Raw genomic sequence first — 24,966 nt, 5'->3', positions numbered from 1 at the left:
GTTACTTTTTGCCCAAAAGGCCAAAAGACTAAAACTCACATCACTTTAAGACATCATAGTCAATAGACTACCCAAAAAAAGCACAAAAACTTTTATTCTACTTCCAGCTAAATGGAAATTTTTAGGGCACTAACATGTAGAATGACTGTCAAATAATAAAATCCACACCCTTATTGTGGACTATAGTTATTTACTTACATGAATGCAAGATAACCATGTTAGCATATAAAATAATAGTAAATACACAATCTACAAAGTTAAGGTTGAGAGATCAACTCCTTAGACTTCCTATATGTACCTAAAATATATAATAATAATAATTTTATAATTGCAAAGGTAAATGCATGGAAACACTTTACAATTATAATATTATTATTAGTACTTGTATATTGTAATAATTTTTACATCTAGTGATTAAAATAAATTGTTTAGACCGATTGCAATTTATAATATTTCTTATTTTATTACAAATTTAATATATGTATAGTATAAATAAAATATTTTAAACTTTATAAACTATAACAACTATCTATTGTTCATATGATCAACTAACTAGATTTTACTTATATAAGAGAAATTTAATTTTTAATTTTTGTTAAATAATAATTAACTATTATATCTAATATTATATTTAAAAAAATATTATAGTCAGAGAAAGCCATAAAGGTACTTTGAATAGATAATGGAAGGGAGCATGTGAACTCAAGACTTATAGATTTTTGTGCTTAAGGGAATTGACCTTCTACATTCAGTACCATACACTCCATAGCATAATGGTGTTACCAAAAGGAAGAATAGAACCCTCAAGGAGATGACCACTTGCATGCTATTACATAAGTCTCTTGATCAAATTTTTTGGGCTAAAGCAATTAATTGTGCAAACTACATCTGGAATAGGAGTCCTCATAAAGTTTTGGATGGTGTAACTCCTTTTGAAGCTTGGAATGGAAGGAAGCTTACTATAAAGCACTTTAGAGCCTTTAGCTGTGTAGCATGGGCATGAATACCTCCACATAAATGCAAGGCATTGGAACCTCAAAGTAAACCTTGCATCTTTGTTGGTTATGCAAACTCTCGTAAAACCTACAAGTTGATGGATCCAGAGAGACATGAAATTTTCTATAAAAGGAGTGTACACTTCGAAGAAAGTTGTCCAAGCTTTACTTCTTCAACTCCTCCTTCTTCCTCCTTCATTGAAGAGAGTAACAGTGATGACAGTGACTTGGAAGATGTTTTTCCACAACCTAAATAGAGGCATCAGACAAATGAGGTTAAGGAAATCCCTTCTACTTCTACATCTTCTTCCACTAGACCAAAATGGGCCCAATAGACATTAGATGTAGCACGACCATTGGCAAGGAATCCCTCAAATACTAGGAGGACAAGATCACAACACAACTCACTCCCTCATGCTTATATTGTAGTTGCTTCTGATCCTCAATCATTGAAAGAAGCTCCAAGAATTCCAAAATGGTATAAAGCAATGGAGGAAGAATAAGATTCTCTTATGAGAAACAACACATGGGACTTAGTCTCTCTTCCTAAGGGAAGAAAATTGGTTTGGTGTAAGTGGATCTATTGGACCAAGTTTGTAGTGGATGGAAGTGTGGATAAGTATAAGGAAAGACTTTTTACAAAAGGTTTCTCTTAGGTGCCTAGTATTGACTACACTGACACCTTTGCCCCAGTTGCAAAAATGAACTCCATTCGTTTGACACTAGTTATAGCTGCAACTTAGAGATGGGTTGTTCATCAGATGGATGTAAAGAGTGCATTCTTGAATGGTGATCTTCATGAGGAAATTTATATGGAGCAACCATAGGGGTTCATTCAGGATTCTACTTTGGTTTACAAGTCGAAAAAGTCTATCTATAGACTAAAACAAGCTCCAAGAGCTTAGTATACCAAGATGGATTCTTTCCTTCTCTCAACAGGGTTCACCAAATTTTTCATTTAGATTTAAATGTCTACATTCTTTAGTAGGATGATTATCACTTGCTACTTGTGCTCTATGTTGATGACTTGATCATTATAGCAAGTAAAAAATCCATCATTGATAGTGTCAAGTCTACTTTGTAGGATAGATTTTTCATGACTAACTTGGGTCTACTTCATTATTTCCTTGGTATTGAGATATAGCAGTCTTCATCAGGGATCACATTATCACAATCCAAGTATTCTCTTGATCTACCTTCTCAATTTTGCATAAGTGACTGCAAGGCTACATCTACTCCATTTTTTTAGGTGTTAAATTAGAAGCAAAGTGTTCTAATCCATTTGTTGATGCTACTTTGTATAGATAGTTGGTTGGATGTCTCATCTACTTGACACATACACACCCTAACATATCCTTTGCAGTTGGCATGGTTTCTTGCTTCATGCAAGAGCCACATGAACTTCACTAAAATGTAGCCAAACGCATCTTACACTATATCTAGGGTACACATACATGTGGGATATGCTATGCAGTTGGTACTAGACTACAGTTAGTGGGTTATACAGACTCAAACTATGTAGGGGATCTTGATTCTTGCAAATGCACTTTAGGATACATGTTTCAACTTGGTTCCAACCCCATTTGTTGGCAGAGTAAATTTAAGCAAAACACTATTGCTCTTTCATCTATTGAGGCTGAGTATCAAGGAGTTATTATTGTGGCTATACAAGCTATTTGGTTACAACATATTCTAGAGGAATTTGGTTTTGACATATCTAGACCCATAGTCATTCAATGTGATAATCAAAGTGCTATTAAAATCTCAAAATATCTAGTGTAACATCAATGAAAAAAACACATTAAGATTCATATGCACTCCATTTGAGAGATAATTCATGAGCAGGTCATTGCATTGCATTATTGTCCTATAGAACAATAAATTGCAGATATCTTCACCAAGCCCTTCACTGAGGTCAAGTATCTTCATTTGCGAGATCTCTTGGGGGTGTGGGATTTTTCACCAATGGGGTCACATGACCCTTCTCTTCTTTATTGTATTTATCTCTCTATTTAGGGGAGGGTTTTTCCCATGAGGTTATCCCTCTTTCTCTATTTTTAGAGAGATAGCATTACATTGTATGTAGAGAATTGCATTTTTACATGAGTACCTTACATGGCCTGATAGCTGGTGTATATGAGCAATGTTAGTATGCTAATATAAACCAAATTTAAATAAAGCTTCTACAAACTAAACAAAATTCATAAACTTCAAGATAGACTAAGATGAGCTCTCAATTGAGAATATGAGCCATTAATGGGCTCTCTCAATAAGAAGCTCTCTTGTTGAGTGACTTTGTCTAAATAGATAGGATGTATGCTCAAGCTTATGCTTCAAAAAGGGATTTAAATGGAGTTGGAATTTGGCTGTGAGTGTATGGTTTTGGTGTAAAATGGCTTCTTAAAATGGCGTTATGACTTTACTTCATGGATTATGTTGTTTTGCAAAGGGGAAGGATCCAATTTATAGGCAAGAGGCTTGAGGGATTGAGGGCTAAGATGCAAGGATGGGGAAAATCTCATGGAGGGCTTAGATTGCATGAGAGGACAACACATGGATTATGCTTCCTTACAGCCAATCAGGGAGTGACACATGTCATAGGGTGAGAGGATGGAGGAAAGGGGAAGGATGAGTCAACAAAGGAGGCTCAAGGGATAAAATCTTCATAAAGACCCTCATAATGGCTTGTAAGAGCAATAAAAGGGCTTGGAAGAGTCATTTATGGCCTAGTGGGCTTCATAAAGTTTTATGGTTGGGATATTTTAAGGGAGATGAGAGGAATTTCGACTTGGGCTTGATTAGGAAGGTTTTAAGCTTGCTTAGGATTGTGCAAATGATTAGAGGATGGATTAGGATGGTTTAAGATTAGCTTAGGGATAGGCAAGTGGATGACATTTAATGAGGGTGGGTGAAGGAGGAGATATTTGTTAACTTTGGCTTGGGTTAGCAAGCCTTAACCCATGTTTAGGGAATGTGACAAGGTTAGGAGGGGATTAGGATTAGGTTTAAAGACATCTTCTAGAAGAGTCTAGACTTTGGATGAGGATAAAGACTTTCTAGAATAGTCTAGAACTTCCTAGGATGAAGATGAAGACTTTCTAGAAGAGTCTACAACTTCTTAGGATGAGGATAAATTAGATTTTAGGAAATAAATAAAGTTTTATTTATTTCAAGGGTTTGGGTTGAGGAGATATTTATTAAAATTTTTTTAATAAACATGAGGATTAATATTTAATCTTAATTAAACATTTTGAGTTGGGATTAGGGGTAAGAAATGATGGGATTAGCCTTTAATCAAAATTAAAGAAGGATTAGAAGATTTTGGAAGAGGTTAGCGGTCTTAAGGAAATTGGCCAAGTTTTGGGCAAAAAAATATTTTTATTTTTTTTTGGGTTTTTTGGTCAATTCATTAATTAAATAATTAATAAATAAGGAAATAATGTTTAAATAAGATTTAAACATTTTTGGGAGGGATTCATTAATTAAATATTTTTAATTAAGATAAAGGGATTTAATGGCATAAAAATAAATTAATTAATTAAATAATTAATTAATTAATTAATGATGATGTCATCAAGAATTTTTTCACAAAATAAAAATACTTTATTTTCTAAAGGATTTAGGTGTCTACATTTTTCCCCTCTTTGATGTGATGCCACAAGTGCAATGGCATCAAAGATAAGAAAATAAGATGCCCAAGGCTAGAGTAGAAGTGGAGAGAATAGACTGTGAGATGCCCCCTCAAGAAGGTGGTGGGGAGAGAAAGCGAGGGTCGACGGCTTTTTGAAAACTACAAGAATTCAAATGAGCAAGGAGACTTAGATTAGCTTAAGAGAAGAGGTTTAGTTAGCTCAAACTCTCACTATGGTAGAATGATAAAGGGAGAATCAGAGGCACAAGAGGAAGCAAGCTTAAGATCTCAGGGATTGCAGAGGATGAAGGAGTGAAGTGTTATAAAAAGGAATCCAAGATAGGGAGATGGATGATGGGATGATAAAGCTGATGCAATAGGATTTCAAAGAGTCAGATTAGCGGAAGATGGGTTTCGAAGATCCCTAGGACTAGGATTGTGGAGCTTGAAAGATGAAGCTTGGTGGATTGATTGGATTGGTGGATCCCTATGACTAGGATTGTGGATTCCTAAAGCTAAAAGTGTAGATTGATTCAAAGAGATACTGATGCATAAGCTGGGGTAGGAGAGATAGATGCTAGATATGGATGGGGGATAATGGAGATGAAGGGAAACCATTGAAGCTTTTTTTTTTAACAAGGTGATACTTCAAAGAGAAGTACCACCATGTAGTTGGGCACTAAATTTGCTATAGGACTGGTTGTTAATTGCCAAGGTTACCAAGAACATCAAAGCCTTTTCACCAACTATCCAGAGGACTGATGGAATGACTCAAAACAAACATGCAAGGATTGCCCCAACATCACACATGAATCCCAAAGGAAGCAGCGTGGAACTGACACTTGGTAACCCACAAGCAAAAAAGAAAAACAAACAAAAGACCTGATCAAGACCTTACACTCAGATTGCCCCATTTGTAGTATACCATGATATGGAAGATCATGGCAACCTTGAGGAGGGAACAAGGAGATTGCTTGGAAAAGATACTTCAAGACCCAAAAGGGAAGATTCCAAATCAAAAGAAAGCGAAAACCCAAAAGAGAACTGTTTGCCAACAAGATGGGTGGGACAAGGTACTACCGGACCAAGATCAGACATGAGGAAAGCTATATCCTACAAGGATCTATCAGAGAGCACCTAAGCTAATGGATCTGGATGAGTGATGCATCTGGCAAGCTGAACTAAGAAGGATAACACTTTGGTGACAAGAGATCTAGCTAAAGAATGCATTGGAATAGCTAACCAAGGGTTGTGCGATGTGTTCAAGATGCTGATCAAGGAGGAACTGACACGAAAGCTGGATAGATACAATGGTACTAAGCTAAAGAGGATGTACAAGCTAACGGACCAAGAGATGTTAAAAATGTACAAGGTTTGTTCATGTTTTGGTTTTTGTGAGATGGAAATGTTCATGAAGGGTGGGATGTCTGTAATAGTTGATAGGCAGATAGGTAGATGGTTTGCGAAAAGTTTAAGGAAAATGGAATTCTTTGTGTGCATGTGATAGGATACAAGCCAGGATACAAGATTTGGCATATAATACAAGTTGGAATATGGTACAAGCTTTGGACAAGATTTGGATATAAAAGCTATGATACAAGGGATGATACAAGATTTACAAGTTGGGGTACAAGATTTACAAGCTGAGGTACAAGATTTATGAGCTGTATAGGAGGTATTTACAAGCTTCATTAGATTTTGGATATTTGGTTGGAACACCAAGGGAACAAGCAGGTGTGTTATGGGATGGTGGGTGAATGGATGAGGGATAGGATAGTGATAGATAATGGATTAGTCTTAGTACACAAGGTGCCTGAATTACTAGGTTTTCACCAAAGTACCTATCCAAGGCACTTGAATTGCCAAGTTTTCACCATTGGATGCTTATTTCTCTTTACTATTTTTTTGTATTTTTCAAAAGATGGGTATACCAAGGATCTTCAAGCATAGAACTTCTTGAGATGAATGATGTTAATAGGATCATTCAAGAGTTCTCTTTCTAGTGTAGATAGCTGATAGGCTCCGGAGCCAAAGGATGCAGTGACAACATAAGGACCAAGCCATGTAGGTTCAAACTTGCCTTTCTTTTCTCGATCAGCTTGGACTTTCATATTTTCTTTGAGGACCATGTCACCTTGCTGAAAGTGTCGTGGGAGCACCATTTTGTTTAAATTCCTTTTGAGATGAGTTTGGTAGACTATGAGATGATCATAGGCTTGTTGTCACTTCTTGTCTAAGAGATCTAGCTGGGTGAGTCAAGCTACTCTATATTCTTCATCTGATATTTGCCCCTACAAAGATATGCGCAAGGAGGGAAGTTCAACCTCTATGGGTAGTACCGCTTTGGTACCATAGACTAGGGAGTATGGAGTTGTTCTTGTGGATGTACAGAAGGAGGTTCGATAGGCCCATAGGGCTAGATTTATTTGTAGGTGCCAATCATGGCCGAAATCATTAACAACTTTCTTTAGGATTTTGAGAAGGGTTTTGTTAGTTTCCTTTGCCTGGCCATTACCCTGTAGGAAATATGGGCTAGAAAAGCAGTGATGGATGTAGAGGGAAGTGCATAATTCTTCCATGTTGAGATTTTCAAAGTTACCTCCATGGTCGGTGAAGATGGTGGATGGGATGCTGAAGTGGCAAACAATGTGGTACAAGATGAACTTGGAAACCTGAACTCCTATAGCTGAGACTAGGGTGGTGCAATAGGCTGTAGATCATGTGATGAAGTGTGCATGAGATTTGCATGCTGCTGACATGGGAGATACTTTCTAACAAAGTCACAGGAGTCTTCTTCAATGGTAGGCCAGTAGTAGCCTGCTCTAAGGATTTTTTGTACTAAGACAATACCACTCATGTGGGCACCGCAAAGTCTAGAATGTACATCTTTTAACGCCATCGCGGCCTCATTTTCATCTAAACATTGAGAGAGAGTATCGTGATAACCCCGACAATATAGGGTATTGGCTATGATAACATAACAGGATGATTTTTGGATGAGGTTCTGGCATTGGGTATGTGTGAGGTGAGGGTATATGATACCATCGTTAAGGTAAGCATGAATTTCATGGTACCAAGGGGATTGGGGACCAAATAAGATACAAACATGGTTTGAATCCTCATTTGCATAGGCAGTTGTGAGGAGTTGCTCGACTAAAAACTCATACTGTGTAGCTGCTTGGGGAATTTCCAGGAGCAAGCCTATAGTAGCCATAGCATCTACTGCTTTGTTCTGTATTTGAGGAACTTGTGTAAACTGAAGCCTTGTAAAATGTTGGGTTGGTTGATCAACTAGCTCTTTGTAGGGTAATAGCTTTTCATCTTTGGTTTGACATTCATTTAGGGCTTGCTTGATGATGAGCTGAGAATCACCAAAGATTTGTAACTCAGTAATGTTCCATTCTGCAGCTATCTTTAATCCTGCTATGAAAGCCTCATATTCAGCTATATTGTTGGTGCTAGGGAATTGTAGCTTGAAGGCTTTTGGAATGTAATCTCCTTGAGGTTTGACCAACAATATTCTTGCCCTTGATCCACAAGATGTGTGTGAGCCATCAAAATAAAGTTTCCATGGGGGCTATTCTTCAATTAGACAGACATGTTCATCTGGAAATTCTGTGATCAAAGGATATGTATCTACTAGAGACGCATCAGTTAGGTGATCTGCTATAGCTTGCCCTTTGATTACCTTTCTATCCACATACTGGATGTCAAATTCGCTAAGGAGCATAACCCATTTGGCCAAATAGACTATAAGTGCTATTTTGGAGAGCATATACTTGAGAGGGTCAATCTTGGAGACTAGTTGGATGGTATGACTTAGCATGTCGTGGCAAAGCTTTTGAGTTGAGAAAACAATTGCCAAACAAGCTTTTTCCATAGGAGTATAATTGAGTTCATAACCAACTAGGGTTCTACTGATGTAGTAGATGGCTCTTTCTCTGTCGTAGTCATCAAGTTGTGCTAGAAGTGCCCCTAGAGCAGTAGGCATTGCTGATATGTACAAAATTAGGGGACGAACAGGAACTGGTGGAACCGAGATAGGGAGATTGGTGAGATACTGCTTGAGCTTATCAAAGCTGTGGTGACATAAAGGATCCCACTTGAAGTTCTCATCCTTCTTCAGTAAATTTGCAAATGGTGTACACTTATCTACAAGCTAGGAGATGAAGCGCCAGATGGATTGAAGCTTTCCCTAAAGAGAGTGGAGTTGTCATAGTGTCTGGGGAGGAGGCATGTCTAAGATAGCCTTGACCTTCTTGGGGTCAATCTCTATACCTCATTTAGAAACTATAAAGCCTAGAAGCTTGCTAGATGTGATCCCAAAGACGCACTTCTTGGGATTCAGCATGAGATGATATTTGGCTAACCTATCAAAGACTTTTTTTAGGTTAGCAAGATGATCCATGAAGGTATGAGATTTGACCAAGATATCATCCACATAATCCTCCAAAATACTATGGATGAGATCATGAAAAATGGCTGTCATAGCTCTTCAATAGGTAGCCCCAGCATTCTTTAGGCCAAAAGGCATCATGTTTTAGCAAAAGGTTCCCCAAGGGGTAGTGAATAATGTCTTATGTTGATCCTCTTCTACAATCTTGATTTGATTATACCCAGAAAATCCATCCAATAGGGATAGAATTTCATGTCCAGTTGTAAGGTCTACAATCATATCTATGTTGGGTAAGAGAAAATCATCTTTTGGACAAGCTTTGTTAAGATCTCTGAAATCAGTGTAGATTCTGATGTCACCAAAAGGCTTAGTGACAGGGACCATGTTGGAGATCCACTCTGAGTAGTCAATAGGTCGGATAACCTTAACAGTGAACATTCTTTCTAATTCAACTTTGACTAGTAATGCCACCTTGGGGTGCATTTTTCTAAGCTTTTGTTTGATGGGCCTGATCTTTGGATCAACTGCAAGATGATGAACTACAAGTTTTGGGTCAAGTCTTGGCATGTCCTGATATGACCATGCAAATTGGCCAATGTTCTCTCTTAAGACCTCAAAGAGGAGATCAACTTGGTCTTGTGATAGGGATTTAAAAATGTGAACAAGTTTGGGTATCTCTGAAGAACCGATGTTGACTTCTCTAGTATCCTCAATTAGAATAGAAGATATCTCCGATCGATTATCTTGAGGAGGCAATGCTAAATCTTCATGTTCTGCTTGTGACTCTAGATTTTCTTACTAAGGGGTTCTTCTCACTACCTTAACTAGTCTTGGTTTCACCTTAGTTCCAGTTTTGGGTGTATCAAAACTAGGTTGGGGATTTTCTCCAAAATACCCCTTGGGATCTTGCTTATAGATATAGGCTGAATCTAGCTTTGTTTTCTTGTGAGGAGTTTTGGCTCGCATGAATCTCAGAAGTGCTTCCTCTGATGTGAACTCATCAATGTGTATGACGCTTGGTTGGTCCCAATCTATGAGTTGTGCATGGGCGAGTGGTAGGTCAATGAAATGGATGGATAGTTCTTGGAGAACAGAGTCTCCTAGGGAGATTTGGTTTGGGATATTGTCATATGCTCTCTTTTCAACTTCCTCAAGAATGTCTTTGATTTCAACAAGGTCACAGTGAATGTTTGGAAAAGTGTGACCATTCTCATTGGTGCCCCTAGTTGTGGGTATGCCAAAGCCAAGACCTGACTTCAATTCCCACTTGTGTGCATCAATGGGGCACTGCATGCCTCTTTCTTCTGGTCCTAGACCACCACCTTGATAGTTTCATTTTTTAGTGATGAGCTTATGTTCTTGGGGATACTTCTGGCTGAAGTGATCAAGGCGTGCTTGATTTCTTGGAGGTGCATCCTTATGTAACCAATTGTTGATATCTAGAGTGAGCTCCTCATGAAGAGGGATTTTCAAGGATACAAAGGTTGTTGGACCAAACTATTTGTATCAAGGAGGTGGAATCTCCTTAGCTTTGTGATATGTCGATCATCCATGGGTGTGTGGATCAAGTGGGAGTGCCCCGACAACAAATGCATCTGACAAACTATACTCTCCACAGCCTTTGTTATTTATCTTCATGGTAGATAGCGTGGAGGCAAGGATGATTTTTGGGTCATTACAAGTGTAGGATGAGCTGACGATGGTTGTGCCGATATCAATTTCAGGGCAATGGGTTTCATATTAAGCTTCAACTGCATTGCAGTAAGCAAAGGGTTCTCGATTGGCATGGATGGTTACCTTAGTACCCTGATGCAAAAATTTGATGCACTGATGGTAAGTGGATGGAATGGCTTTCATGGCATGAACCCATGGGTGACCAAGGAGGATGTTAAATGGTAGGTTTAGATCAATAACATGGCAGAGTGTTTCTTTGATGACTGGCCCAACCTTGATTGGCAACAAAATAGTTCCTTCTATGGTTCTTTTCAAGTTCTCATAAGCTTTGATGGTGATAACCTCACTAATGATATCTGCCTCAGTATACCCAGCTTGTTTTATGAATTTTAGGGTGCAAATATTCAAGGCTGATCCATTATCTATCATTACTCTTTTTATGGCAAAATTGGATACCATAATGGCTATGTGAAGTAGAAGGGTGTGATCTGGCTCGACCACAGGTATGTTAGTGGGTTTGAAAGATAGGACACATGAGGAGGATAGGTGTCCAACAAGATTATGAAAATTAGTAGCGTTGATATCTGAAGGGACATGAGATTCTATGAGAGCACTGTCAAGGATTTTTTGTACATAGGACTAGTGCGGAGAAGGTCTAAAATGAAGATTTGGGCTGGCATGTTCCCAAGGTGTTCCAAGATATTGTACTGGCTTTTTGATGGAGCTGATGGTGCTGGTGAAATGGGTGGGCGTGCGATGTTAAATTGTGCTCTTTGAGTGGTGACTGCACACTCATTGTTTGGACCTTGGATATTGATAACATTGACAGAAGGCTCTTTCTTGGATATACAACCTATGAGGCTATCATAGTCTATATAGGATGAAGTGTGGTCATTATTAGTCCCATGCTATTGGTTTGGCTGGCGGTTGTTGGTGTTGTTGTTGTTGTTTTGGATAGGTGCTTTTCTAGGATTTTGGTTGTTGTGAGGAGGAAAAGCATTTTGATATATCTGTAAACCTGCATTGGGAGAGGTTTGGGCACCAACGGTGATTTCTTTTCGATCAATGAGGTCCTACACATAATATTTTAGTTTCATGCATCTAAGGGTAGTGTGACCTTTTACCCTATGAAATTTGTAGTACTCATTATCTTTGTACCATGCAACTTTGGATTGGCTTGGGTTAATTTTCTGGGTAGGAGGAAATTTGATGAAGTTTTCCTTAGTCAATTTCTCAAAAATGACATCCAATGGCTCACCAAGGGGTGTATAGTTTCTAGGTGCAGGTTGGAATCTATGCTTTTTCCCTATAGCTACATTGATGGCATTAGCTTGATTGTTAGACCTTTGAAAGTTGGGTCCTAGGTTGTGGCTTTGATAGCTTTGGTGATTTTGATGTTGGTAGTTGATAGCTTTTTGATTGTTTGGTTGATAAGGTGGGTTGGATTGATTTTGGGAAGGACCAACACTATTCACATGTCTCGTATCAGTAACCCCATCTGTTGCAACATGCTTTTTTTTGTTCCAATACCTAGACTTGTCATTTGCATGTGTTTGATTTTGGTTGGATTCTTTGTAAATCTTGACCACACCATCTTTAATGAGTCCTTGCTCAAGGATCATTCCTTTCTCTTTGATATCTTTGTAGGTCTACAAATAGTTCATGGTCATGTGGTGAGCCAAGCTGGGATGGGCATTATCAATAAACATTTTCACCAAATGGCGCTCTGGCAAGGTTCAAGATATGCAGGTGGTAAGGGTTTGCCATCTTTGCAAATATTCGAGAAGGCATTCTCCACCTTTTTGTTTAGTGTGGACAAGATCCACTACTGATAGCTCTATTTCAACAAGATGGGCATATTGGGCTACAAATGCCTCAGACAATTCAGTAAAGTTTTTAATTGTGCCATATGGTTTCCTAGGTTGAGGCAAAGCTGTATGACAAAACCTAAGGAGGATTGGGTTGGGGATTCTAACTTCAAAGATATGTTGCCAAAGAATGAAAGGTCTGCTTTCCTATGTGCAAGCTTGGTGGTGATTGTGTCAACTTAAGGATAGACTAATGATCCTTTAGGAAGAACACAAGATTGACCACTTGTGGATCCCAACCTTTAGCTCAAGGTGATGAGGGATAACAAATGACAAAGCTAGATTACCCTAGACAAAGCTCTGTCAAAGGGATAACCTTGGTGAGATTGGTGGATTTGGAAGATGTTAGGAATGGCAAACTTTTGGCAAAGTGACAACAATTTTGAAGGCTTGGATGTGAACATTTTGGATTACTAGCTAGATGGTTTGGTTCTAAATGAGATGGATGAGCTAAAATTCTTAAGGGGAGGACTAAAGATGGCTAGCTTACCTACAAGGATGACTCTAAAGTGAAGGTTATGCAAGAAGATGTGGAGAAACAAGGGGGTCTAATCATAGAAATCATGCCTAGTTGGTAATGCATAAGTAGGGTTTACTCTTAGATGTTGGTTAAGTTGGATAGTGCAATCTAACAAGGCATCTTGAAGGGCTTCGTCGACAACTTTGTCCTCTACTTTGTGGAGTTTGGCAATTTGAGGGCATGGTGTTATTTCCTTTCTCTTGGCTAAAAGTTCTTGGTATGCCTATGATGGCTTGAGTTTGACTTTGTGAAACTTTTTTTTGGGTTTGAGTTGTTCTAACATAAATTCCTAAATTTTCTTGGCTTAGAGATATTTTGGTTGTTTTGCTTCAACTTGTTCAACTTTTTGAATAGGCAGTGACTATGCTAAGTGTGCCCTAAGCTAGGATTGACCAAGTGAGGCCCAAATTCGTAGATGAAACCAAAACAATGTCACACAACTGAGAGGAGCAGTAACCCACTTCTCCTCTTTCACTTCTCAAGGGTATAAAGTTCCTTGAGGCTTAGCCTGAGTGACAAAATCTTGATTCCAAGAGAGATGTCTTTGGATTCACCTCCCGATCTTTATACTCCACCAGAATGCTGGAGTTGAGGTTGTCCCAAGGGGTGATGAAATCCCCAAGCAGGCCTCCTAAAACTTAAACAAGATTTTGGATCCTAATCTTATGCACCCAAGATGGCCTCGAAATATGACAAGGGGAGAGAAGACTTGGATGATCTTGGGCTAAAAGACAGAATTCGTTTCCAATTGACATTTAAGTTTTCTAATCTAGACCTTGCAAACACACATGTTTAAGATGCAAATGTTCAATTCCAACTTGAAGTGTTAACAAAACTAAAATTGATCAAAGAATGAATACACCAAGAAGATTTGGGGTCAACAAAATTAAACTCGCGCGCCCGAAGGCCCTCCATGTCAAGTATCGATTGATTTTTCTTTAAGGCTTTCAAGATTGAGTGTGAGTTTGTTTTAAGCCCAAAACAAAGATGTGTGAAATTTGATTTCAAGCACATGCCCGGAGGCCCTCCACGTCAAGATTTGTTCAATTTTTTTTTTTGCCCAAATGAAGTGTTAGCGAGACTAATGTGCATTCAAGGAATTTTCTAACTTAGAAAAACCAATAAAAACTTGAGTGGAATTTTATTTTTGTGGAGCACTTAACACCTTCTTAGGTAGACCCATCCCCATATATGGCATTGATATTGCAACCAATGGTTATAATGATGGGTGATTAAAGAGGGTGAGTCCAACAGCAAATTCACTCAAAGTGTCTTTATTTGTTTTTATAACTTAGAAAGTTTCTAAAATGTAGATTCTTTTTATGCCCCAAAAGATGAAGTGTGAGATATTGTAATGATTAATTGACCTTTTGCATTCAAAATTGGATTTGTTATTTTAATCATGCATTCATAAAAAAATGAAACTTGATTTTAATCTATGGCACTCAAGAGTGATTTTAGCAACATGCATTCAAAGACAAGTGATTAAACATTCAATTTTTTTTTTCTTTGAGCATTCAAGATTGAGATTTTGTGTGTTGTTTTAAGAACTTTGAAGTGCTTTTTTTTAACCTTAGATCATTCAAGATTGTTTTGGACTCAAAAGTGAAATGACTCTTTGGAATTTTATTTTCATTCAAGATTTTGTGTTCTAGTTTGCATGTTTTAAGCCCAAAAATGATATTCCTAGATTGTTTTGATGCATGAAAAACCTAAGAAATATTCAAGATTTTGCAACAAGACATTTTTTTGGAACAAATAACAAAGCTTTTAGGATAATTTTGGCAACCATTTAGGACTCTTAGTTTTCATGAGATTTTTAAAAGAACTTTAAAATATTTACAAATGAGGTTCATTTTATCCTTGATTGATGCTTTGAGTTTGATTTAGATTTTAGTGTGCACTTAGTGTTGATTTTGAACCTTTTGAAATAGAAACTTGAAGTTCTTTTTAAATTTCCAAAAATGAAGTGTTCCTAACTTTGCATGAATGCATCTAAAACCTTGATGTTACAAGGATGCAAATGATTGGATTGGTTTAGTTTCACTTGTTAAAAGATTTTTTCTTTTTCTTTTTTGCAAATTTTTAGTTTTTAATGGATTTAAGTATGATTTGGGGGTTCATTTTAAGCACTAAAAAGAAGTGTGTATGATTTTTCTTCCTTAAAAAAAATGGCCAAGATCTCCCACAAGAAGAAGAAGAAGAAGTAGATGGAATAAGAAGAATATAGAAAAGAAGAGGAAGAAGAATTCCAAGTGCTTTGTCTACCTATAAGCTTGAAAAATCTGCAAACACTATGAGATAGACTATGAGTTCCTTTGTCTTCTTCATGCTCATGTGGACCTACAAAACCAATTTATACAATCCTACCAATCACAAAAATAAGAAAAATTAGCCAAAATTAGCAAATGACATACAAAACTTGACTAAAAAAACTAATGAAGATGACCCATGCGGGGTCCCACCGGACATGCCAAAATGTATATGAGCAATGTTAGTATGCAAATAGAAACCAAATTTAAATAAAGCTTCTACAAACTAAACAAAATTCATAAACTTCAAGATAGACTAAAATGAGCTCTCAATTGAGAATATGAGCCATTAATGGGCTCTCTCAATAAGAAGCTCTCTTGTTGAGTGGCTTTGTCTAAATAGATAGGATGTATGCTCAAGCTTATGCTTCAAAAAGGGCTTCAAATGGAGTTGGAGTTTGGGTGTGAGTGTATGGTTTTGGTGTAAAATGTCTTCTTAAAATGGCATTATGACTTTACTTCATGGATTGTGTTGTTTTGCAAAGGGTAAGGATCCAATTTATAGGAAAGAGGCTTGAGGGATTGAGGGCTAAGATGCAAGGATGGAGAAAAGCTCATGGAGGGCTCAGATTGCATTAGAGGAGAGCACATGGATTGTGCTTCCTTACAACCAATCATGGAGTGACACATGTCACAGGGTGAGAGGATGGAGGAAAGGGGAAGGATGAGTCAACAAAGGAGGCTCAAGGGATAAAATCTTCATAAAGACCCTCATAATGGCTTGTAAGAGCAATGAAAGTGCTTGGAAGAGTCGTTTATGGCCTAGTGGGCTTCATAAAGTTTTATGGTTGGGATATTTTGAGGGAGATGAGAAGAATTTTGACTTGGGCTTGATTAAGAAGGTTTTAAGCTTGCTTAGGATTGTGCAAATGATTAGAGGATGGATTAGGATGGTTTAAGATTAGCTTAGGGATAGGCAAGTGGATGGCATTTAATGAGGATGGGTGAAGGAGGAGATATTTGTTAACTTTGGCTTGGGTTAGTAAGTCTTAACCCATGTTTAGGGAATGTGACAAGGTTAGGAGGGGATTAGGATTAGGTTTAAAGACATCTTCTAGAAGAGTCTAGACTTTGGATGAGGATAAAGACTTTCTAGAATAGTCTAGAACTTCCTAGGATGAGGATGAAGACTTTCTAGAAGAGTCTACAACTTCTTAGGATGAGGATAAATTAGATTTTAGGAAATAAATAAAGTTTTATTTATTTCAAGGGTTTGGGTTGAGGAGATATTTATTAAAACTTTTTAAATAAACATGAGGATTAATATTTAATCTTAATTAAATATTTTGAGTTGGGATTAGGGGTAAGAAATGATGGGATTAGCCTTTAATCAAAATTAAAGAAGGATTAGAAGATTTTGGAAGAGGTTAGTGGTCTTAAGGAAATTGGCCAAGTTTTGGGCAAAAAATAAATTTTTTATTTATTTTGGGTTTTTTGGTCAATTCATTAATTAAATAATTAATAAATAAGGAAATAATGTTTAAATAAGATTTAAACATTTTTGGGAGGGATTCCTTAATTAAATATTTTTAATTAAGATAAAGGGATTTAATGGAATAGAAATAAATTAATTAATTAATAAATGATGATGTCATCAGGAATTTTTTCAGAAAATAAAAATACTTTATTTTATAAAGGATTTAGGTGTCTACAGCTAGGACCCATCATGCATTTTCATCATAGCTTTTGTGAGCTTAAGTGCATTCCCCTAAGTTGCACTTAAGGGGTGGTATTAGTGTAAATAATTAATTATTATTACACTTTACTTAAGTTTACTTAGGTTAATGCATTATTATATTAGTTGTCATATAGACACCTAGGAATATGTGTAGTCATATGAGTTGCCTTGTTGACAACACAGGAGTTTGCATACTCATTTCAATTGTCATGTAGACAACACAATTGTTTGCACTCCAATTGAGCTCATGGTGTCTACAACATCTCTTTATGAGATACACCTATATAAGCTTATACTCTCATCATTGCACAAACTCGTGTGCTCAAAGGAAGATAATCCACTCTTGGTGAACATGTGCTTAGTTGCGAGGCTTATCACTTTGCTAACCCCTAGTCATTCTAGATGCCTTTTTATACAAGCACTTCTAGTGTGTATTCATATGATATTCACTCTCATTATTGTTATTATGATCATACATTATTGGTCCATATTGTGATAAGTGCTTGAGCTTCTTAATTCTAGTGTCATTTTTTCCTAAGGAAAATTCTTATAGTTTTTGATAGTTGGTTTTTTGGCATATTTGTACATCTAGTCATAGGTGGCCTTTGGCCCTTGAATATTCTATGGGGTAGATGTGATCAAACTTTTGTCTCTTTATGATCCTTTTGTAAATCTAGGTGGGTATTGAGTTTGTTGGTGTTGTGGCCTGGTCTCGCCTTATGGAAGACAAGATGAAATATATGTACTTATACATTTTCTATATTAATATATAGAATAAATTTTGTAGTGTTAAAAAATAAAATTATATTAGTAATATATTTCAAATATTTGATATATTTAATGTAATAATGATATTCTTATAATTTCAAATGTGTAAAAAATAGTATCATAGTTATTTGTAAATATGTTTTATTATATTAAAATTATATAAAATTAATAAAAAATAATTGATATTTTTTATAATATAATATTATAGTTCAATTTTATAAATTTTCAATTTTAATATATTAATATTTAACATTTTAATTCTACAATACAATTTTTTGATTATAGAAATATTATTGTATCTACTATAATTTAAGAATATAATAATAATTAGGCAAGAGCCTACAACACAATGGTAAATTATAAGCCTCTTATTTTGGAGGTCTTGAGGTTGAATCTATAGAAAAATATTATCTCCATGTGATTAGTAAAACAAGATAAGAATTTTTTATTTGATTACTAAATTTTAAATGAGGAGAACTATTTTCCTTTTCCACTTCCTTATAATTCTAAATTATTTAGTTTCTGATTCAATTAACTTTCACATGGGTGAGTCCTTCTAATCATTCATAATTGTTTCTTTATTTTCTTTATTGTAAAACGTAATCACCTCTACAACCAAAAGAAAATAGAATAGCACAATTAAGTAGAATGTTACTATATAACTTATATAATAAAATTCATCATGCACATTCTATAATAAAAATGGGAGATGAATACTTCTATACAAATTATTAGGACTTGAATGCTTTTAACACAATATGTCAATGGTGATAGTTATAGAATAAAATAAAATTTCAATGTAAATCTTACCTATAGATGCATGTCTCCTCATGGGTCAACTTTTTCTTGCATGGGTAACAAATATAAAGAACCCAACATATTCAAAGGAAGGGAAATCACAAAGAAAAAAATTATTAAAAAAAAAAAAAATTGTGACTACATAATCTAGTTTCTCCATTCTTCTTTTTAATAACCAATTTAGTTGAAGATAACACTTTGACAGACATAATAGACATGGCCTGACTTTTTCCAATATATTTGTTATTGTGATCAAGAATTTCAAGGTAATCCTAGTAATTTATTATTATTTTCCTTTTTGCGTGTTTTTCATTCTCATAATTTGGAAAGGCATTTACTTATCAGGCAGGGGAAGATCAAACTTGAAAATAACATAATTATGTTACTAACAATCAATTGATGGAAGAGCCATAGTACTGATAGGATAAGAAAGGAAGTTGAATTACTGGACAAGATGTACATTGGTTCATAATATTATCGATGCATCCATGAACTAGGATGGTTAATGGAAATAGAGGTAGACGGAGTATGGTTGGGCCCCATCTTATCCACCTAAGTGGTCAATGGCTTAGTGTGTGATGTTTAAGCCAGGCCCTGCGAGAATGCTCTTGCTTATTAAATGATATTATTTTAGAAGTTCCTGGAATGGTTTCACCTTGACAATAATTATGATGTCACTAGTTTAAATATGGAGGAGTTGACCTTGTCATCAATCTATTTCATGTTACAAGTTGTTGCTTTCATTTTAGGGATCAATTTTTATTTGAAGAGTCGCTAATTTGGCTTTTAAAGACATCTCACCACCATGGCACTCAAATCTCCTACACTTTTACTAGACATCTCTCGAAATGAGGTTTAAGAGTTATGACTTTGCAAACATTTCCATTTACTATTTATATTTATGAAACTATCCCATGGACTCAACTTTGCCCAAAAGTCTTTAAAGATCTTACAACATTTTTCATTTGCACATTCTATGATCATTACATTCTATGGAGTGATAAAATGTTGAGGTTTCCTTTCAAACGGTTGTCATGTACTTTTGGAAACTTGTATTTTTGCTTAGGATATTCATATTAGTTTTAGCTTGGGTGAAACACCAGCTTTTGCCACCTTTATCCTATTTATCCAAAAGACTTCTAAAGAACATTTTCCAAAAACCTTTAGGAAAATTCCACTTTGTATCAATTTGGTAACCAATTATTCTATGTGATGCTACACCTTTGGGAAGCACATGTTTTCACTGGAAAACTTGAATTGCTCATCTCATTGTCTTCTGCTTGTACTTTCATTCACATGAGGGGATGTCTTGTAGTTTTTACTTTCTATTTTGGACACAGGGAGTGTAAATAACTTTCTTGAGGTTAATTAACATCTTGATTATATTTGGAAAAGAGGCTAAGAATCTTTTCCAAAACATGCATTTTAGATTCTCCACCTAACATTTTTGGCTATGATAAGTTAATGTTGGGTAGTCAAAACATGTTTTTGGAATTCTTTTATTTACATCATTTTTAGTTATAGATTTTAAGAGTTAGAGTGCAACTATGTGTTTTGAGTACATATTTTAACCTCTCAGTTTTTGGAGGTTAATGCTTCAATTAGAAACACATGTTTTGAAAGATTTCATTAACTAGGTATAACTTTGGGCTCAAGAGTCATATTTTCAAAATTTGGAGTGTTGGGTGGAGCTAGAGATGACTTAGACACTTTGCAATCACAATATCATCATAATTTTGATAAAAGAATAATAATATTTGGGCTGAAAGTTGCACAAGATGGAAATTTTAAAATTGTGGGCCAAGTTTAATACTAAGGCAAACAGTGGCTCTAATTTGGGACAAGGACTTTGAGGGATGTAAAATGAACCCAAAAGAAAAGAAATACAATGCTTTATCAAAGGGCTATAGATTCACCCAAAAGGAAACAAAAAAGGATACTAACCAAAGAAATAAACAAGAGAAAAATAGGGCACACAATGAAAACTTCTAACTAGGCTATGTGCAAGGTAAGTATCCCTACCTCCAATGACTCAAAGTATAATCATGAAAATCCATTCACTTGCTGAGGAAAATAAATACTATGGCAAGCCAACATGTGGAAACTCTTAGGTTCCTATATACTCAAATCTAAGCTTGCCCCTTGAATTCCAATCCTAAGATTCCTAGCATGCTCCACATCTCTGGATAAGGGAATATATCCAAATAACCATGCTTCATAAGAAAACCTCTAACTTTAGAGTCAACTCTGCTTCATGTCACATGTCATTGATGACTTTTTTTTTAATGAGTTCAGGTATTAGGGTCTCAAGATTCTAAATGCAGTTATGATATTTTTCTCTATTTAGGAAGACCTATTGGCTTGATTTTCCACTTGCCCAAAATCTTGTTAAACATCAATGAATATCATAAAAGGTTTTGCTTTCCTTGCTTTGGGTTTCTAAAAATTGTCAACCTTCATGTAAAACCCTAGGTCAAAATCTTTCATCTTTCTGACTAGTAGAAGCTCTTTCAAAACTGTTCATAGGTTCAAAGTAAGGGATATACAATTTTTTTTAATTTACTTCATGTCCCTAAGGTTTAAGATAATTTTTGGTCTTTTATCTTATAATCCTTTCATATATTTTAAGTCATGATGATGTGAAACCTATATGATCACAACATTGCGCTACTTTTCTCACTAACTATTTGTAGGGTTGCAAAAGGGCAAAAGGTCTATTTTAAGTTCTACATGGCTTCACAGTACTTAGCAATAACATCTATTTCTAATGTGAAAAGGAGAAAAAAATGGGAATGAGTACATGGTCACGGGTCTTTTTTGAGTTAGCCTAATTTAAGTGGCAATCATGCGAATAAGAAAGAAAAGATATGAAGGCGTGACCTTGCAACTAAGTTAAGACAACCTCAGGTTAGTGGAGTGAGGTAGTGAAAGATTTTAGTCAAATCTTCATGAGGTTACATGCCAGGTTAATGTTTTAAGTGGTGACAATGTGAAGCAAAGGAAAGTAGTTAACATAAAGGCTAATCTCATGATCACATGGTTAAGTGACAAGGGTGGTTACGGAGTCACAACAACATGAAAGATATCTAGTAGTTAAGACTTATGTTATCATACTATTTCTTGAGTTAGTGAATAACTCATGGTAAAGGTGGAAAAGTGGAAAATACAATGCATTACACTATTGCAAGGTCTAACTCTAGTTACCCAAGTAATGTTGTGAGCAAGTGAAGACAGGTTCAAAATGGTTAAGGTTAAAGACCATCACATGTTTGCAAGGGTTTGTGTAATAGTTTAAGCTCAAGTAGTGAAGCTATGAGAAGAAGATAATGATCATTTAAAATAATGAAATGCATCTTCACAGTCAAGAGTAAAGATAAACAAATAATGATGTGAAGCCATGAATAAAGGAATTGTTGTAGTTAAAAGGTATATTTCATACCCTCACATGGTTCTTTAAGCTTTTAAGATATTAAGTTGCAATGTTGCGAGATAAAGAAAAAGTCAAAGAATAATGCTTCACATAGCATCACATGGTTAGAGTGCACATCTTGTTTGATAGTCATGAAGGGGAAATAAGGTAAGAATGTAGAGTAGTGAATCATCACAATCATAAAAGATGTTAGTAATGAATAGTGTGAAAGAGTGGAATGTTAAGTAAAAGGCTCATCACCAAATCATGGCAGTTATGAAGTTAAAGTAAAATTAAGTTGCAAAGGAGAAAATAAGGGCATTTGTAGCATTGCAAGCCAAACTCACTAGTTAGAAAGATAAGATGTGAGGGTGTAAAACACTAGAAAGATAACCCTAGTCACATAGTCACAGCCAAAATCAAGAGCATAAAAGTTGTGGTGAAGGAGTGATAAGTTTTTTTGGGCATCATAACAACTATTAGTTTTAAGGCATGAAAGTAATTTTAACGGCCATGTCTAAGCTAGATGAAAGAATATAAGCTAGATGTACAAAGATATGAAAAAACATAGATTTTGCCAACTTTTCAAGAACTGATAGGTTTTTGAAGATTGCTGATTTTAAATTTCATTAATGCCATGCTCCCATTGTTGGAGCAAATAAAGTTTGAAAGATAACAAAATTTCCATTGCTATTTTCATAATTTCCTAAGTTTCCTGGGTGAATTTCAAGTTGCAGAGTGATTTCCAGTGATGTTTAGCATTCAATATATAGAGTTAATAGAATTATTTGTAGAGATGGCTCAGAGAGAAGGATAATTAATTGCACAAAAAGTGATTGAAGACCTAGATGGACCACCAAAGGTTCCCAACACATTTATAGAAGAATGGATACATAGTCTTGTTGGTTAAACCAACACTTAGAATGCAAATGATCTTGCTTTCAAAGACCCATATGCATCATGTAGAGATGTAGTGGTTCTTGATAGGAATGGGTATGAATTGTTCTAGTACTTCTACAAGAATAGAGTGGTAGAGATTCTAGTATGTAACCCTTGGGTAAGGAATGTGGGTAAATTGATTATGCTAGAAGTGTTAGTAGATGTGAATTTGGTGAAAGAATTTATCGAATGCTACAACATTGTTAATAAGTCATTCCATAGGAGAGATAAAGGTGTTTTCCTATCCTTAGATAAGGAAATGTTCATAGAGGCATTCGATATGGGTGGACCTTTTTTACTACTGACTGAGATAGAGAAATTAAATGAGAATTTCAAAAATCAAAGGAGTTTCTACATGGGCAGGAATATGACCAGACATATTTCTTTGGTAAAGAATAACATGGGAGACATTCCAAAGAAGAGGGATATTGAAAAGATCACGCCCTTGGTAATTTTTCCAAAGATATTTTCATAATATTGTGTTTGGAATCAACAAAACCCTAGGTTTAAATGGAACCATGAATGCCTTAGGAGCACATTATACCATGGCTCTGAATATCCAAGACCCAAATCATAATGTTGGGTATGATTTTGTGGAATATATCATTGATAGTATCCATAAGGAGATCATTGTTTCCCAGCAAGGAGAATTGAAGGATTTTAAGTTCCATCACTATTATGTAATTATGCACCTAATCCTATTCAAGAATGTCAATATATTTGATTAGAGTTTCTTTGGATCTACATAAGAGTGGGGAGAAAGGCTGAGAGTACAAAGATGGACAAGGGTATGGAAATTTTTTAACCCCTATTCCAATGTCATTGATTTTTATAATGATTTTATTTATCCACTTTTATAAATGATAGGTTTGTTAATTGAAAGAATACTTAGGAGTGTCAGAAAGGTTGTTAAACCTAAAATGTGCTTTGATGTTGGAAAGAAATCAACACATGATTGGGGAAGTGTTTTATTGTTTGAAGGATATACTATTATAAGAGTTTTTGGATGCCCTTAGCCACCTTATATCCTACTCAAGTATGTCCCTAAGAGGTTAGGGTTTGTAGAACTATTTTGGCAATTGATTTCCTTGAATAGAGAACATTTAGGCAAAGGTGTCAAGAAGGGAACCTTTGTGTGTAGATGCACTAAGGTAGGAGACTTTGAAATCAGCAAAAATTCCATTGAAGAAACCAATGCATTCTTAAAAAATTATAAACTACCAATTGGACCAGCCAGAACTTATGACCCATTCAATGTAGTTAGACATGCCCTGAAGAACATGAGGGGGTACAATTTGCCTTCCAAAAAACCTATGTGGGAGGAAGATGTTATCACTGATAGGATAAATGAGGACATCTATAGGGATAGGATGGTCAAATATAGGGATATTGTCAGTTTTGAATATGAAATGGAAAAGGAAAATCTATCATTCAAAGGGTTTTATCCTAATGAAGACTACTAGTTCAGATTGGACAAATTTGTGGTGAATTTTGATGAATTGGTGTCTCAAGTCCCTGAGGCAATCACAAAAAAGATTGACCCTAACTATTTAGATGATGAGATTATGGTTGAGGCCTCTGATGATGAGGAACATCTTGAACAAGACTAGCCTAAGGAAGATGTTCTTGAAATTTTTGAGTTGGCAGAATAGAGAAATAAAAGGCAAAAGATGGTTGTATTGCTAGAGAAATCCTAGGAAAAATCCCTCCAAATTCTACCAAGGGGCAATAAGTATTTTGATGAATTAAGAAGAAGATATTTGATATCTCATGCATCAAAAGATGAGCAAAGAGAAAATAAATTATAGATAAAGGCTTAGATGATACATGACAGAATTATTGAAGCTCACGGGTTCATAAGTGATGATAATTTTATAAAATCTAAGGAGTTTGAGAAATTTTATTCAAAAAAAAGTAGAATGAACCATCCTTGCAAATGAAGCCAAGTGATTGAGATGAATTAGTTGTTGGACATGTG

This window comes from Cupressus sempervirens, chromosome 6, assembly GCF_028749045.1.
Source record: "Cupressus sempervirens isolate cs-2001-9-10 chromosome 6, ASM2874904v1, whole genome shotgun sequence".
NCBI lineage: Eukaryota > Viridiplantae > Streptophyta > Pinopsida > Cupressales > Cupressaceae > Cupressus > Cupressus sempervirens.
Note: the sequence above shows the minus strand (reverse complement) of the source record.